Consider the following 19,016-nt stretch of genomic DNA (forward strand, 5'->3'; position numbering starts at 1 on the left):
CATCCAAAGTATGTTTCCGTGTATGGATATATAGGTATATAGATCCATCCTTATTTTCCTGACAGGTCTGTAATGATTACTTGCATATCTCCTGTAGAGCGGCGATCACTGATGTTTTCAAGAATGTCCTCGTTGGCATTTGCGTTACGCCGTCCAATTCTCGGTATATCGAGTGTCACTCCGACCCGGCCTCGCTGCCACCCTCGCCGTTACGGCTTACGGACATCTAGGTAATTATCAAACATAAAATGTATGTGTGTGAATGTGTGTACATATATATTTATGTATATATTAAATATTGGTTTACTTATTCATGTGCATATACACAGACGGATACATACCTAGTTGATCAGTGTGTTTCAATTCAAAATCATTGAAGTCAGCAAGTGGTACTGCGTGACAATAAACGACCTTGCCAGGATTCGAACCTGGAATCTTCTGATCCGTAGTCAGACGCGTTATCCGTTGCGCCACAAGGCCATATTTAGCGATGTTATTGAATTTAACCTACAGAAGACTTGCCTTTTGAATGAAACTAACATATCGCTCAAAGATGACAGGTAAAAAGGAAAGAAAAAAATATGCACCACCAAAAGAGGTAGGTAAGAAATCTATAATTAGTGGATTTTACCGGATTTGCCCCCCATAAAACAAGATTTTGGATAAAACTAACATTTCGCTCAAAGACGGCAGGTAAGAAAAAAAAGTTTGCACCACCCAAAAAATAGGTATATATGTTTTCATGTATGAATATACATATATATATATATATATGTACATATATGATTTCATAAACAACTTTATATATATACTCCTCTGCTCTCGGTACTGCTGGTTAACTATTTTGCAGCCTCTATCTCCAAGTAAGACCCTGGTGTTACTGATGATGATTTGCCCTTCACAATATATATATATATATATATATATAAATATATACTTGTGAAAGTATGAGTGAAAGTGTGAATATGTACCTGTTTATTGTAACTTTACTTTGCAGGGTTAAAACTGCAAACGACTCGCATTCATTGTCATTCTGTATCTGCCTGTACAATCTAATTGGTACAAGATCTATCCTTATTTTCATGACAATGTGATTTACATACCCCCTGTAGACAGACGATCATTGTTATTTAGAAAAATGTCCTCGTTATTTTGAAAATTTTTCGGTTTATTGAGTGTCACTCCAGCCCGGCCATGCTACTGCCCTCTCCGTTGCGTGCATAAAACGAGGCAATAAGTCCCAGAATTTCCCTTTCCTTACGGCTTTCCCTCGCCTTTCGAGCAGATGCGACATTGGTTCTCATCACATTTACTGCATTCCTGAACTGTGCAAATGTCGCACCCACTATAAACTGCTGTAGTAGTATTATGCTGCCATCTAGGTCATTATCAAGCATAAAATGTAAGCGTAAATGTGTACATGTATATATTCAGTAATGGATTACTTATTCATATACATACATGCACAAACGGATACATTTCTATGTGATCAGTCCATTCTAATTCAGAATGATTCGTCAAGCAAGTGATACTGCGTGACGGGAAACGACCTTGCCAGGATTCGAACCTGGAATCTTCTGATCCGTAGTCGGACGCGTTATAAGTTGCGCCATAAGGACTTATTTATCTAAGAAAACTGTATATTTTTTTTCAGGATTAGACGGAAAAGAGACTAGTATTTTTGGTAAAACTAACATTTTGCTCAAAGATGACAAGTAAAAATATACAGGTATATGTAGGTACATGCCAAAATATAAAACGATTCACACAAACATTCACTAACTTTTTTATGTTTGATAAAAAATTATACATAAGTTTATATATACACATATGCATGTGTGTATACACACATGTATATACATACATAAATTTATATATATACACACATAAATACATATAGGCATACACATAAGTGTGTATATGTAAGTATATATATTTAATATATGTATGTGTGTACGTACATGTATGTATATATACACATATATTATACATATATATATATATATATATATATATATATATATATATATATATGAATATATCAACAAATGTTTTACATAAAATTTTATATATCAATATATGCATATATATTATTATATATACACATATACAAATATATCTATAAACACACATATTCATACAAGTAAACACATACATACAGAACGAAGATGCATGCAAGTCGTTTGTAGTCTTAATCCTACAAAGGGAAGTTACAATACACAGACACACATTCTCACTTTCACTCACACACGTGTGTGTGTGTTTGTGTGTGTGTGTGTGTGTGTGTGTGTGTGTGTGTGTGTGTTTGTGTGTGTGTTTGTGTGTGTGTGTGTGTGTGTGTGTGTGTGTGTGTGTGTGTGTGTGTGTGTGTGTGTGTGTGTGTGTGTGTGTGTGTGTGTGTGTGGCAGCGAGGGTGGCAGCGAGGCTGGGCTGGAGTGACATTCGATATACTGAAATGTGGACGGTGTAATGCAGTTACCAACGAGATTCTTCAAAGCAGTGATTGCCTCTCTACAGGGGATATGCAAATCAGATTTTATTACAGACGTATCAGGAAAATAAGGAAGTTCAGTAGACAGGTATACATTCGCTTATATATATATATATATATATATATATATATATATATATATAAATATATATATATACATATATATACATATATACATATATATACATATATATTCATATATATACATGTATATATATATATATGCATGTATATTAGTGCCATCATCGATGCGGTGTTTGACAAACTACTTGTAGTTGGCTTGTCATCCTGAGGTGGCTGACCCATGATCTTTCCCAAGGGGAATAGTTGGTTAGGTAATCACTGTTGGTTCCCAACTAACGATGGATTTACCCATTACCGAACGTATGGGTAAATTTACCCATTTCCGAGCGTATGCACACACACATTGCAGTGCATATGTGTGTTCATGACGCACATCGGCCGCGCGCGCTTAAGTACATGCACAAATTATGCATATATATATATATATATATATATATATATATATATATATATATTATATATGCATATATACAGATATATATACATATTTATATCTATCTGTATGTATATGTATACATACATATATATATATAAACATACATATATATGAACACAGTAATGTTTACACAAAAAGGAAAAGGAAAACATCTACAATAAAAAAATGAAACGAAATCTTAACATTTCGAACTCTTCATGTGTTCCTCTTTAGACGAATAAATAACCAAAATGGAATAATTTAACCCGAAATGGATCAATTTCGGTTAATTAATCGTCTGGAGAGTGATTTCTGAAGAATTGGAAACGTTACGATCGTTTCATTTTTTTGATTGTGGGTGTTTTCCTTTACATGTATATGTGTATATATATTCATACAAACAAACATACATACTTCTTTGGTGGTGCATAATTCTTTATCTTTTTTTTTTTTATTTATCTTTTACCTGCTATACTTGAGCGAAATGTTAGTTTTATCCAAAATGCAAGTTTCACTTCCGTCAAATCCAGACAATAAAATATACCTTTTCTTAAATAAACAAGGGGGGGGGGGGGTTGGTTTGCGAAGTTCTAGCTTCGCCCGGGCCTTCTAGATATGGCCCGGCCTGTCAGCTTTTTTACGGCTGTCTCATTGAGTTGTCTGACACTCGGTGCTTACCGTGGCGGCGGGATTGCCAGCAAGCGCTCCTGCCGCCATGGTGTAAGCATTTCGCATAGCCTCTTTAACAGCACGGCGGCTGTTGTGGGCGGTCCATGTCTCAGGAATTGTGTATGGTTACAATTTTCTAGGTAGTGGACTAGTGTGGCGTTCGGCTCGCCGCAGTGCTTGCAGCACCATTCATCGCGTTCGATTGTTGGGATAATCTGCCATGCACAGTGGTAACCTAGGCGCATTCTGTGAAGAATGACTTCGGTACCTCTGTTGCTTACTTCAGAGAGTGCCAGTGGTTCAGAGCCTGTGGCGTCTGAGTACCAGCTGGCCGAGGGGGAGGTTCTCGTTTCCTCTCTGTGGAGCTGCCGTAGGAAGGTACGACCGACCAAGGCACACTTCTCCATAAGTAATTTTCGGCTCGGTTTTATCGTCATGGGATTTGGGGGCATACCCCTGCCAGCGGCGGCTAGTCTGTCAGCAAGCTCGTTCCCTCTGATGCCGATGTGGTTTGGGACCCAATTGATGATAATTCTTCTACCCTGAGCAAGAATTCTCTGTGACATTGTGAGAATCGTGGTCAGTAGGTAGATGTTGTCTGTGGGTGAGCTGTGCTGAAGACAGTCAATGGCTGCCCTGGAGTCTGTGTGTATGACCACGTGTCCTTCCCTTAGGGACGCGTGGCCTAGGGCTCCCATGATTGCAACTGCCTCTGCCTGTAGCGAGGAGGCGTTGTCTGTTACCCTCATGGATCGCGTGGCATCCCTAGCTGCAAAGCCGGCGCCTGCAGTGTGGCTCAAGGGATCGACCGATCCATCCGTGTAGTATGTTCTACTACCCGGAGGAGTGATGGCTGCAATGACCCTGTGGGCTTCTGCCTTTAGGCTAGGCATGGGGTATAGGCTCTTTTTCATTGACAGGTTCATTATGTTGAACTCTATCAGGCTCAGTGCCCACGGCGGGGCTTCGGCAAAGTCGGGGTGGGGGGAGTCCATGCCCTTAGCAAGAAGCTGTTCTTTGAGCTGATGGCGTATCAACACCCTGGCTGTATGAGACAGCCAGGAGTTGTTTGCAACGAGCTCGTTGTCTTGTTCGAGGCATCTGACTAATTTTTGTCTTAGGCTTGTGTTCCTGGGAGCCTGGATGACCTTTGACAGAAATTGTGTTGCCGTTAGATCGATTCGTGAGTCCAGGGGGAGAAGGTTTGCCTCCATCAGGAGGTTGAGAACCTTCGTCCACCTCGGGGCACCCAGAAGGATCCTGGCAGCTTCATTTTGGACTGTTTCTAATTTGTCTGTGTGCTTTTTCTTTGCAGCAATTAGAGCGACTGAGGCATAGTCCACAATGGGCCGGACAGCATGTACATAGAATGATCTTAGTACTTTGTGTCTGGCCCCTATGCGTCTCCCAGTCATTGCTCTCATGACAGACAGTCTTGCTTTGGTTCGGTCAACCAGGTACTGGACCTCCTTATGGAAGGAGAGGGTCCGGTCTATCCTTACCCCAAGGTATAGGTAGTCCTTGACCCATTCTAATTCCACTCCCTGGATTTTCAGTCTTGTGCCTCGAACTCTCTGTCTCAAAGCCATGGCTTTGGATTTGGCAGCAGAGATCTTTAGTCCCGTCCTACAACACTCCTCTGACACGAGGTCCAGACAACGCTGGGCTTTATTCTGGCTGCGTGGTCCAGTGGAGGTGATAGCGAGATCGTCTGCATACGAGATGATCTGGCACCCCACTGGGAGGTTTATGTTGAGGATGCAGGACATTAAAGTGTTGAATAGGGCTGGACTGAGAACCCCACCCTGTGGCGTTCCATTTTCGAGCGGCATGTGCTGCGATAGGTGACCCTGGAATTTGACATTGGCAGTCCTGTTCCTGAAGTAGTCACCTATCCAAGCCAAGAGCTTTCCTCTGATTCCCTTCTGGATCAGGCTTTCCTGAATGGCAAGCGGACTTGCCAGTTCAAAAGCCTTCTCCAGGTCAAGGAATACCACCACAGCTGGGCCCAAACAAGGCCTTGTGGCGCAACGGATAACGCGTCTGACTACGGATCAGAAGATTCCAGGTTCGAATCCTGGCAAGGTCGTTTACCGTCACGCAGTATCACTTGCTGGCTTGAAGAATTTTGAATTGAAATGCACTGATCAAAACACACACACACACACACACACACACACACACACACACACACACACACACACACACACACACACACAAACATTACTTTGATAATTACCTAGATGGCCGCGAAACATTTTGGTAGCAATTTATAATGGTAGTGAGAAAGGGAACGTGGACTACCTGACAGCCAGCCGACTTCGACAACATACCCTGCCTGGGGAGTGGGAGAGTCGTTTGAAGGCGAATGGCCAATTCGACCCTCAAACTACCCCATGGCAAATAACTCAGTTTGGGCGCTCCCTAATACTTCAATTAAGCTAACGACATCCACTCACCCTTCTATGTCGAAAACCTTCGTCCCTGCTATTATATTGATCTCATGGATAATTGAAAGTAGTATGCTTGTAACTACTATATGTACCTATATATATACTTTTATATATATATATAAATATATATATATATATATTCATACACGCAAACATACCTACCTCTTTGGGTGGTGCATTCTTTTTTCTTACTTTGAGTGAAATGTTAGTTTCATCCAAAATGCAAGCCTTCTAGTCAAATTCAATAAATTATATAAATATGGCCTTGTGGCGCAACGGATAACGCGTCTGACTACGGATCAGAAGATTCCAGGTTCGAATCCTGGCAAGGTCGTTTACTATCACGCAATATCACTTGCTGACTTGAATGTTTTTGAAATGAAATGCACTGATCAACTTGAAATGTATCCGTTGGTGTGTATACATATAAGTAAACCAATATATGTGTGTGCAAGTATGCATATATATATATATATATATATATATATATATATGCACACACTTACATTTCGACAACAGTAACATTTCGACAGCAGTAACATTTCGACAGCAGTTTATAATGGCAGCGACATCTGCACAACTCAAGAATGTCATTGTAGTTAATACGATGAGAACCGAAGTCATCCGCTCGAAAGAAGGGAAAGCCGTAAGGAAAGGGAAATTTTGCCTCGTTTTTGCCGAGAAGGGGACGGCGTAAAGCAGCTACTAACGAGGGCATTCTTCAAAACAACAGTGATCACCTCTGTACAGGGGATATGCTAATCATATTTCATTAGAGACGAGTCAGGAAAATACGGATGGACCTTAGTATCAATTAAGGTGTATAGGGCGGGTACAGAACGAAGAATCATGCGAGTCCTCTGCAGTTTTATCTCTTCAAAGTAAGGTTACAATACACAGACACAAACACGCGCGCACACGTGTACACACACACACACACACACACACACACACACACACACACACACACACACACACACACATGGAAAGCTCAAATCTATTTCTCAGATTCAGTCAAAATAGTATTTGCTTATTATATACATTGTCCATCATATGAAAAGTGGAAGTTGCATAAGAGGTTTTGGACCATATCATATTCACCGCGACTGATTTCCGTGTCAGTCAGCTTGGCAATTCCAATGATCACGAACAGTAAAATACAAAGCATTTTCTTGGATCATTTTTGAGCTTGATTTTCGTCAATACCACGACATATAACTCGGACACGTTCCAACGACCGTCATGATTGACTTCAAATCTTCACTTATATAGAGTGAAATTGTATTTAATGTACTGCTAAAAAGTCATAAACATTTTATGAACCTTTTAATTAAAAATTATATAAAAAACGTACGATGCAATTCATAATTAATTAAAATATAAATCCCGACCTGAGACTATTTGAAATATATCTGTAAAATATCGCGCTCTGATTGGCCGGTCGGATAACAGAAACATATATAAGCATATAATTTGTGTTTGTTCATTGCATTTCTGCTCAAAAGTTATATAAAATAAGAATAAACAAGGTGATGTAATGTGTCGTTAACACTCGCGAAAATCGTATCGACCTTGCCAGGATTCAAACCTGGAATCGTCTGATCCGTTATAAGACGCGTTATCCTTTGCGCCACAAGGCCACACACTGTACTGAGATTGAGTACAGTTATAAACTTCTTTCTGTATTTCTGGGAAGACAATCGTGTTTTTAGCCAAAATTTACATTTTGCTGTAGAGTCTCTTTCTTACATGACAAATTATATGATTCATATAAAATTACATACACACAGACACGCACACGTTTTATGTTTGATGGTTAAGCATACATACATAAATATATGTATGTATATATATATATATTATACATATACGAATATATATATATATATATTTATATGTATATATACACATATATACATCTGTATATGTATACATTTATACACACACACATGCACACACACACACACACACACACACATATATATATATATATATATATATATATATATATATTCAGTGTGTGTATATATATATTCATATATATATATATGAATATATATGAATATATATATATATGAATATATATATGAATATATATTTATAATCGTTGACATACATACATACATATAGAGAGAGAGACATATACATACCCACACATATATAAACATATATATACCTACATTGAGTCTCTATTCCGTCATATCCAAACAATAAAATGTAGTTTTCTTAATATGGCCTTGTCGCCCACCGCCTCTGACTACGGATCATAAGATTCCAGGTTCGAATCCTGGCAAGGTCGTTTACCGTCACGCAATATCGCTTGCTGACTTTGAATTGAAAAGCACTGATCAATTAGAAATGTGTCTGTTTTTGTGTATGTATATGAATAAGAAAATTACTATTAAACACACAAACACACGCGCGCGCTCTTTTATGCCTGATCATTCCCTAGATGGCCATGTAACATTTCGACAGCAGTTTATAGTGGCAGAGACATCTGCACAGCTCAAGAATTCCATTGCAATAAATGTGCCTTATTGCCTCGTTTTAAGCACATAACGGCGAGGGTGGCTGCGAGGCCGGGCGGGAATGACACTCGATAGACCGAGTAGTGGATGGTGCCATACGGATGCCAACGAGAACAGTGATCGCTTCTGTACAGGGGATATGCAAATCAGATTTTATTACTGACGTGTCAGGAGAGTAAGGATGGACCTTGTATCAATTAAAGTGTACAAGACAAAGATGAATGCGCAGTTTTAATCCTGCAAAGGAAAGTTACAATACACAGGCACACATATACTCATTTTCACTCATATAGGTTGTGGTGAATGTGGCCTGTTATGAATATTGGTAGCGTGGGGCCAAGAGGCTACAGTGACACCAGGGGCTCGCCATATGGTTAAGCAGCAGTACCGTGGGCAGAGGAGTATATATATATATATATATATATATATAAATTAAAATAAAAGAAATTTATGAAATCGCCGTTTATGATTTTTAAAAAATAAAAATAAAACGGAACTCTGCATAAAAACAACGATAAAATGCAAATTAAAACAAAGGTACAAAAAAACCGTTACTCACCCGACTGCTGGACGTGGACGTTGGCCTGACAGCTAGGGTGAGTCGTTTTGAGGGCTAATGGCCATTTCGACCCTCAAACTACCCCATGACAACTATCTGCCGTCATTATAATGGTCTTATGACTAGCTGATAGTAAGCTAATCACTACAATATATATGATATATACACATTTATTTGAATACATATATATACACATTTATATAAATACATATATATATGCACACATTTTATATATATATATATTTATATAAGCATTTATATAAATACATATATAAACATTTATACATATATACATATAAATAAATATCTATACACACTTACGTAAATACATATATATTTACATGTATATATTCATACACGCAAACATACCCACTTGTTTGGGTGGCGCATAATTTTTTTTTTTGTTTTCTTTTTTTACCTGCTCTAAGATAATTTAATCCAAAATGCAAGACTCTTTTCCGTCAAATCCTTAGACCATAAAATATACAGTTTTCTTAGATAAATATGGCCTTGTGGTGCAACGTATAATGCTAGATGGCCGCGTAACATATCGAGAGTAGTTTATAGTGTCAGCAATATCTGCACAGCTCAAGAATGCCACTGCAGTAAATGTGATGAGAGCCGAAGTCACATCTGCTCGGAAGGCGAGAGAAAGCCGCACGGGAAGGGAATTATTTGCCCCGTTTTAAGCTCGAGTTTGGCGGCGAGGCCGGGCGGGAGTGACACTCGATATACCGAGAAGTGGACGGCGTAACGCAGATGCCAACGAGATTCTTCAAAACAACAATGATTGCCTCTCTACATAGAATGTGCAAATCAGATTTTATTAAAGACGTGTCTGGAAAATAAGGATAGATCTCCTCATATTACTTAAAATGTACAGGACAGGCACAAAAGATGGATGCGTGTCGTTTGTAGTTTTAACCCTGCTAATTTCTAGTTGCAACACACAGGTACACATATACTTATTTTCGCTCATATATATATGTGTGTGTGTGTGTGTGTGTGTGTGTGTGTGTGTGTGTGTGTGTGTGTGTGTGTCTATGCGCACGCATATTTGTGCCATCTCCGATGCAATAATTGAAGAACTACTTTTTAGTCTTCTGACTAAACAACTACTTCCCAAGGGAAGTTGGTTTGAGATTTGCAAAGTTCTAGCTTCGCCCGGCATACAGGGGAAGTAATTGGTTAGGTAATCATTGTTAATGGTTCCCAACCAACGACGGTCACCCACTACCGTTTCCAGGTTAGGACACACAGATTATGTATCTATCTATCTATCTATCTCTCTCTATATATATTTATATTTACTTATACATTTATATGTATACACACCACACATATATATACCCATTTATATATCTGTCTATCTATATGTATATGTTTACATAAATATATATATAGACATGTATACATATAGAGGTATATGTATATATATGAACACAAACACAGTAACGTGTACACAAAGATGAAAAGTAAAACGGCCATAATAATAAATGAATAAAAATCTCGACGTTTCGAATCCATTTCGGTTAACTATTCGTCTGAAGAGTAACGTTACGAAACGTTACGATTTTGTTCAGTTTTTTATTGTGGGTGTTTATTTATATATATATATATATATATATATTAATTCAAGCAAACATACACTCCTACTTCTTTGGATGGTGTATAATTATTTTTCTTTTACCTGCTATATTTCAGCGAAATGTTACTTTTACCCAAAATGCAAGTTGCATTCCTGTCAAATCAAGGCAATAAAATATAAGTTTTCTTAAATAAATATGGCCTTGTGGCGCAACGGATAACGCGTCTGACTACGGATCAGAAGATTCCAGGTTCGAATCCTGGCAAGGTCGTTTACCGTCACTTGCTGACTTGATGTTTGAATTGAAATGCACTGATCAACTAGAAATGTCTGTTTGTATGTGTGTATGTATATATATATATATGAATAAGTTAACTAATGTTAAATATTCACACACACACAATACAGTGTTTGATAACATTTTAACAGTAGTCTATAATGGCAGCGACATCTGCACAGCTCAAGAATGCCATTGCAGTAAATGTGATGACAACCGAAGTTACATCTCCTGGAAAGGATAGGGAAACCCGTAGAGAAAGATTAATTTTGGAAGTGCCTATTTTATGCAGGTAACGGCGAGGGATGCAGCGAGTTCGGGCGGAGGGGACACCTTCCAACGAGGACATTGTTCAAAGCAACAGTGATCGCCTCTGTACAGGGGATATGCAAATCAGATTTCATTACACACATGTCACCAAAATAAGGACAGACCTTGTATCACTGAAGATGTACAGAGCGGGTACAGAGCAAAGATGAATGTGAGTCATTTGCAGTTTTAACCCTGCAAAGGAGAGTTACAATACTCAGCGGGCAGACATACCCAATTTCACTTATATGTGTGTGTGTGTGTGTGTGTGTGTGTGTGTGTGTATGTATGTGTGTGATATATGAAGGGTCAAGAGGCTTCAGTGACGCTATTGGTGCGCCAACCGTGAAGGTAGAGCTGCAAAATGTTTAAGCAGTAGTACCGAGGGCATAGGAGTATATAAAAGAAAATAAATTATATTTGTGAAATCATCCTTTATGATAAAAATACAAAATCAACAAGATATAAACAATAATAAAAATGCAAATTAAAATAATAAAATTATAAAGACCTGTTACTTACTCGACTGCTATCATTATATTTATCTTATGGATTGCTCGGCACTACAATATATATATATATGTATATATTTATATCCCTACATATATATGTAGGTATGTACGCAAACATACATACCTACTATTTTGGGTGGTGCATAATTTTTTCTTTCCTGCCACCTTTGAGCGAAATGTTAATTTTATCTAAACTGCAAGCTCTCTTTTGGTCAAATCTAATAAAATATGCAGTTTTCATAGAAAAATATGGCCTTGTGGCGCAACGGATAACGCGTCTGACTACGGATCAGAAGATTCCAGGTTCGAATCCTGGCAAGGTCGTTTACGATCCGCAATATCAATTGTTGACTTGAACAATTTTAAAGTGAAATGAATTGATCAACTAGAAATGTGTCTATCTGTGTGTATGAATATGAATAATTAAACGAACATTGAAAACACACACACACACACACACACACACACACACACACACACACACACACACACACACACACATACACACACACATACACACACACACACACACACACACACACACACACACACACACACACACTTACATTTTATACCTGATAACAGTAACAGTTTAACAGCAGTTTATAATGGCAACTACATCCGCGTATGCCAACGAGATTCTTCAAAACCACTCATCGCCCCTCTATAAGGGATATGTAAATATACAGTCATGTCAGGTTAATGTACAGAACTAAGATGATTGCGAGTCGTTTGCTGGATTAAGCCTGCAAATTAAAGTTTATACATACATACTTCCATATACATACATATATACACACATACACACACATATATATATATATATATGTGTGTGTGTGTGTGTGTGTGTGTGTGTGTGTGTGTGTGTGTGTGTGTGTGTGTGTGTTTGTACACGCAAAATTCCATGCCTACTTCATTGCTTTTGTTTTTTCTTTCTTTTTTTCTTTCTCTCTTTTTTTCTTTCTCTTTTACCTGCTATCTTTGAGCGAAAATCTAGTTTTACTAAAAATGCAAGTCTCTTTTCTGTCAAATCCAGAGACAATAGATATAGTTATCAAAGGTAAATATGGCCTTGTGGCGCAACGGATAACGCGTCTGACTACGGATCAGAAGATTCCAGGTTCGAATCCTGGCAAGGTCGTTTACAGTCATGCAATACCACTTGCTGACTTAAATAATTTCACTGATCAACTAGAAATGTGTTCGTTTATGTGTATGTATATGAATAAATAAATGTGTGTGTGTGTCTATATATATATATATATATATATATATATATACATACATACACACATTTAATACTGGGTGACAGATGGCGGCATAGCATTTAAATAGCAGTGTATAATTGCAGCGACATCTGCACAGTTCAGAAATGCAATTGAAGTCGCATCTGCTCGAAAGGCGAGGGAAAGCCGTGAGGGAAGGAATATTTTGGGACTTACTGCCTGGTTAATTCACGGAACAGCACGGGTGGCAGCGAAAAGGGAACGGCTTAAAACAGATGCCAACGAGGACATTCTTCAAAACAACAGTGATATGCAAATAATTATTACAGACGTGTCAGGAAAATAAGGCTGGATCCCATATCTCATCTCGTTTGAGATATGAGATACACATATACTCACTTTACTCAGAAACACACACACACACACACACACACACACACACACACACACACACACACACACACACACACACACACACACACACACACACACACACAGAGAGAGAGAGAGAGAGAGAGAGAGAGAGAGAGAGAGAGACAGAGAGAGAGAGAGACGCCCACGCACATACACAGTTCAGTTACGCGTTATATAGAATTAAGGAAACTGAATTACTAGAAACGGTAATTGGACGCAGTGGTTCTTCGCTACTCATTTGCAAAGGAAGCGATCGCAGCCCCAACTTTGTATTCCTTTGCAGACTGCCTTTTTGCCCAGCGCATAGGCCTGACCAACATTACTCTATCGATTCGCCGTATATTTCGTAAGTAAAATACCTGGTTAGAGATAGTGCGACAGATTATTCTCAGTTATTATACGATAATCAATTCAAGAGTTTATGTATATTTTAATTCGTGATTCTATAATTTACTACTACCGATTATAATTATTTTCCAAAAAATACCTTGTTTTGTATTTTTATATAACTTTAATATGTTATTTTTTCTATCATTCCATTTGAAAATCTGTTTATTTATTCATTTAATCAATCTAAGTAGAAATCTTCTCTAAGGTTATATGAAAATCCTGTTGTACTGGTGGATTTACTTTTAAAAGTTTATAAAATAAAATAAAATTCCTGTAAAATCCAGCCGCACCAACACAGTCATCGGAATAAACAAAACACAGAACACGGGAACATTGTCACTGGAACACAGGGAAATCAGAAACAAGAACAAACACAGTACGTCACAATTTAAAAATAAATTTGTTGCTTGGAGACTCGGTTCCCTTGTTCGCTTCTTATTGGCTTACTCAAGGTAAACAATCCTTGAAACTCAGAACATGGCGATCGGGGACGGGATTCACTAACAAGCAATTATAACACATTTACCACCACCCGTCAGTTATCATCACGTTTGCCAGCAATGGTAAATCGGGATTCTCGCGGAGATCGTAACTCGCCTATGATAATTAAATAATATAATATACCTCATATTATCTAACTGAAGGTGAAATTCTATTTTTTTTAAGTTACCCATGTAAGAGTATGTTTCTTTTAAATACAGTTAACCAAACCGCCACGGATTTATGTTCTGTCTCCTATAGCTTTCTGTAAATTGTCACATACAGATGGCTCCACGTGTGCTCGGCCGGCAAGGAGTCTAATGGTAGGCCGTAGTGACCAATCCTGATTTCCCCATTCCTTGAATTAGGGGGAAAATGTGCTTTTCTTTTTGGCACAATTGATATCAATACTGTTATCATTGTTATTGACGTTATGATTATTAAATTGTTATTAATATCTTGGTAACATTTGAGACAATTAAATAATACGAAAGACCCTTTCCAAAAGTCAAGGAAAAGGATAAACAGATGAGATAAGTAGGACTAGTAACCGACTCCTTGGTGATTGGGCACTTGTGGAACCATCTTTGTGTAAATACAATAAATAAACGTATATTACAGTGGGCATTGGAATGTATTCTTACCACCCGTGCCGATTGCGTTAAGAGCAGCAACTGATCTCCACGTGTCATATAGGGTTTATGTAAATTATATGTGATGTATGACTCTGGTATTGATGATTCGCGACCTTGACTGCAATCATTCTCTAATATTTATTACTTTTTGAAATTGGATTATTTATCCTCGCTCTCCCTCGACTGTCACCTGTAAACTAGGTGGTCGGTCATTTTGCCACTGACGCTGCTTGCGTTTAAAGTACGTTGCACCTACTCGTGAGTTTTCTGTGTTCTTGCTTTTTGTATTGTTCCATTATTTCTTCATTGTGTCGATGATACAGTGGTATTCAATTTATGTATTATTTGCAGACTTTGTAGTCCATGTGATAGCTGGAGATTAAGCCAAGATTTGCGGTGCATGTGTGTTTACGTCCCCTTCTCTGACCCAGGTGTGCTTCAAGTGGCTGTTCCACCAATATCCATGGTTATGGTTGTGTAATATATATGAACTAAATTGAATATGGTAAAATCGTTATCCATATCCCTCTAAATTAAACAGATATCTGCACAGTTCAGAAATGCAATTGAAGTCGCATCTGCTCGAAAGGCGAGGGAAAGCCGTAAGGGAAGGAATATTTTGGGACTTACTGCCTGGTTAATTTACGGAACAGCACGGGTGGCAGCGAGAAGGGAACGGCGTAAAGCAGAGGCCGACGAGGACATTCTTCAAAACAACAGTGATATGCAAATAATTATTACAGACGTGTCAGGAAAATAAGGCTGGATCTCATATCAGTTAAAATAAAGAAAGGTACAGAGTCGTTTGCAGTTTTAAAGTTACAACACACACACACACACACACACACACACACACACACACACACACACACACACATATATATTGACACCCACGTACATACACAGTTACGCGTTATATAGAATTAAGGAAACTGAATTACTAGAAACGGTAATTCGACGCAGTGGTTCTTCGCTACTCATTTGCAAAGGGAGCAATCGCAGCCCCAACTTTGTATTCCTTTGCAGGCTGCCTTTTTGCTCAGCACAGGCTCTATCGATTCGCCGTATATATCGTAGGTAAAATATCTGGTTAGAGATAGTGCGATAGATTATTCTCAGTTATAATTATTGCATAGGCAGGATTTTTTTTTTTTTTTTTTTTTTTTTTTTTTTTCTTAACTGGAAAAGAAAAAAAAAAAACGATAAACAATTCAAGAGTTTATGTATATTTCAATTCGTGATTATATCATTTACTACTACCGATGAGAACAAATTTTCCCAAAAAGGCCTTGTTTTGTATTTTGATATAACTTTAATATGTTATTTTTTTATATCATTCCATTAGAAAATCTGTTTATTTCTTCATTCAATTAATCTAAGTAGAAATCTTCTCTAAGGTTATACGAGAACCATTTTGTAGTGATGTATTCACTTTTAAAAGTTTATAAAATAAAAACAAAATTCCTGTAAAATCCAGCCGCACCAACACAGTCACCGGAATAAACAAAACACAGAACACGGGAACATTGTCACTGGAACTCAGGGAAAACAGAAACAAGAACAAACACAGAGACACAAAACAGGTCACAGAGAGGTACAGGTTAAGTTTCAACTAGCCTCCACTTTGAAGGCAAATAACTTAGGGAAACGATAGAGCGAAGGAATCTAGGAAACTTATCTCTTGTTATTTACCATAGAATAATGGGGAAGCGCGAATATAACCTCTTACTGTTAAAAATGTTACTGTTGATACACGGGACATGGAACAAACATGAAAAGTCACAATTTAAAAATAAATTTGTTGCTTGGAGACTCGGTTCCCTTGTTCGCTTCTTATTGGCTTACTCAAGGTAAACAATCCTTGAAACTCAGAACATGGCGATCGGGGACGGGATTCACTAACAAGCAATCATAACACATTTACCACCACCCGTCAGTTATCATCACGTTTGCCAGCAATGGTAAAGCGGGATTCTCGCGGAGATCGTAACTCGCCTATGATAATTAGATAATATGATATACCTCATATTATCTAACTAAAGGGGATTCTATATTGTTAAGTTAACCATGTAAGAGTATGTTTCTTTTAAGTATGCCATCTAACGGCAAAGTCATACATCGGCAATGTAAGCAACCCTCTGTTGTGCCACGTATATCCTCCTTAATACAGTTAACCCAACCACCACGGATTTATGTTCTGTCTTCTGTAGCTTTCTGTAAATTGTCACATACAGATGGCTCCACGTGTGCTCGGCCGGCAAGGACTCTATTGGTAGGCCGTAGTGACCAATCCTGATTTCCCTATCCCTTGAATTGGGAGGGAAATGTGCTTTTCTTTTTTATATAATTGATATCAATACTGTTATTGTTGTTATTGACGTTATGATTATTGTTATTAATATCTTGGTAATATTTAAGACAATGATATAATACGAAAGACCATCCCAAAAGTCATGGAAAAGGAAAACAGATGAGATAAGTTGGACTAATAACCGACTCTTTGGTGATCTATGTGTAAATACAATAAATAAACTTATATTACAGTGGGCATTGGAATGTATTCCTACCACCCGTGCCGATTTAGTAAAGCGGAGTAACTCGGTGTTTTACTGATCCCCACGAGTCATATATGCATTGACCAAACTTGCTTAGTACATGCAGGGAGGATGAGTTCTGTCATATCAACAGTTACAATCATAAATCGAATCATTCTTATGGTAGCCAACAGAGTACTCAAGTAAGCCATTCCACCAATCAGGAAGTACCATAGGTAGTCTTTCAGGTTCCTTCAATGAATCATGTTAACTTGTAAACAGATCTCGACACACCGCAATATTTTTAAAAATTATGGTTGCTGCTATTACACTATTTAACATATGTACAAAATCTTAACTACAGACTTGTTAAATTATGCTAACCATGTGGGATGTTAATAGACATCCCTGGTTATTATTTGTATAAGAAGGGAAAAATTGTGTGGATTTTATTCTTGTAATTTTCATGTAAAATCTGCATTTCTTCGCCATAATATGTGTTTGCCATACTAATAATATCAGTTATAAAAACAGATCAGAAATTATCAGTTAATACCACTGATGCCTGTTTACGATCGTAACTGTAGTTACCACCAATTTCATCATCGTTAGCGAATTTGGCTCCAGAAAAGTAGTACAAATGCTACTATCTATTTCTTTAAAAATACGTATAATTTCATGTAATTAAACCCAAATTTGCCGCCCAAAGTTATGACGCTCCATTAATTTTCACTTGATTCATTTATCTGAAACCAAATTACATTTTACGCTTGAGAATATTTGGTGTGACATTGTATGGCACAATGATGGGCGATGAGCAAATCAAACTGGGTACAGAAGGCGTGTCGTTCTGGTAGCTTATAGTATATAAACTTATAAGCAAAGCGAAATGCAGTGGTGATAAGTTTTGAGAAATAAAATGATCACATAGAAATATTAAATTGGCTCACCACCATTGTATAGGGTTTGTGTAAATTATATGTGATGTATGACTCTGGTTTTGATGATTCGCGACCTTGAATACAATCATTTTCTAATATTTATTTTTGAAATTGGATTATTTATACTCGCTCGACTGTCACCTGTAAACTAGGTGGTCGGTCATTTTGCCACTGACCCTGCTTGCGTTAGCAGTACTTTGCACCTACTCGTGGGTTTTCAGTGTGTACTTGCTTTTTGTATTGTTTAATTATTTTTACATTGTGTCGGTGATACAGTGGTATTAACATTAATTTAATGTATTATTTGCAGCCTTTGTAGTCCATGTGATAGCCGGAGATTCAGCCAAGATTTGCGGTGCATGTGTGTTACGTCCCCTTCTCTGACCCAGGTGTGCTTCAAGTGGCTGTTCCACCAATATCCATGGTTATAGTTGTGTAATATATATGGAATAAATTGAATATGGTAAAATTGTTTTCCATATCCCTCCAAATTAAACTCAAACTACCCCAT

General features: G+C 37.8%; 6 non-coding genes across 6 annotated transcripts; 5 read left to right on the forward strand and 1 right to left on the reverse strand.

The window, feature by feature from the left end:
• Positions 1-407: 407 nt before the first annotated feature.
• Positions 408-480, reverse strand: Trnar-acg. The gene has a single exon. It is a non-coding gene; the product is annotated as a tRNA-Arg (tRNA).
• Positions 481-5,675: 5,195 nt separating this feature from the next.
• Positions 5,676-5,748, forward strand: Trnar-acg. The gene has a single exon. It is a non-coding gene; the product is annotated as a tRNA-Arg (tRNA).
• Positions 5,749-6,373: 625 nt separating this feature from the next.
• Trnar-acg lies at positions 6,374-6,446 on the forward strand. The gene has a single exon. It is a non-coding gene; the product is annotated as a tRNA-Arg (tRNA).
• Positions 6,447-10,985: 4,539 nt separating this feature from the next.
• On the forward strand, positions 10,986-11,058 carry Trnar-acg. The gene has a single exon. It is a non-coding gene; the product is annotated as a tRNA-Arg (tRNA).
• Positions 11,059-12,136: 1,078 nt separating this feature from the next.
• On the forward strand, positions 12,137-12,209 carry Trnar-acg. Its single transcript has one exon. It is a non-coding gene; the product is annotated as a tRNA-Arg (tRNA).
• A 744-nt stretch (positions 12,210-12,953) lies between these two features.
• Positions 12,954-13,026, forward strand: Trnar-acg. The gene has a single exon. It is a non-coding gene; the product is annotated as a tRNA-Arg (tRNA).
• The last annotated feature ends 5,990 nt before the right edge of the window (positions 13,027-19,016 follow it).

This window comes from Penaeus chinensis, chromosome 2, assembly GCF_019202785.1.
Source record: "Penaeus chinensis breed Huanghai No. 1 chromosome 2, ASM1920278v2, whole genome shotgun sequence".
Taxonomy (NCBI): domain Eukaryota; kingdom Metazoa; phylum Arthropoda; class Malacostraca; order Decapoda; family Penaeidae; genus Penaeus; species Penaeus chinensis.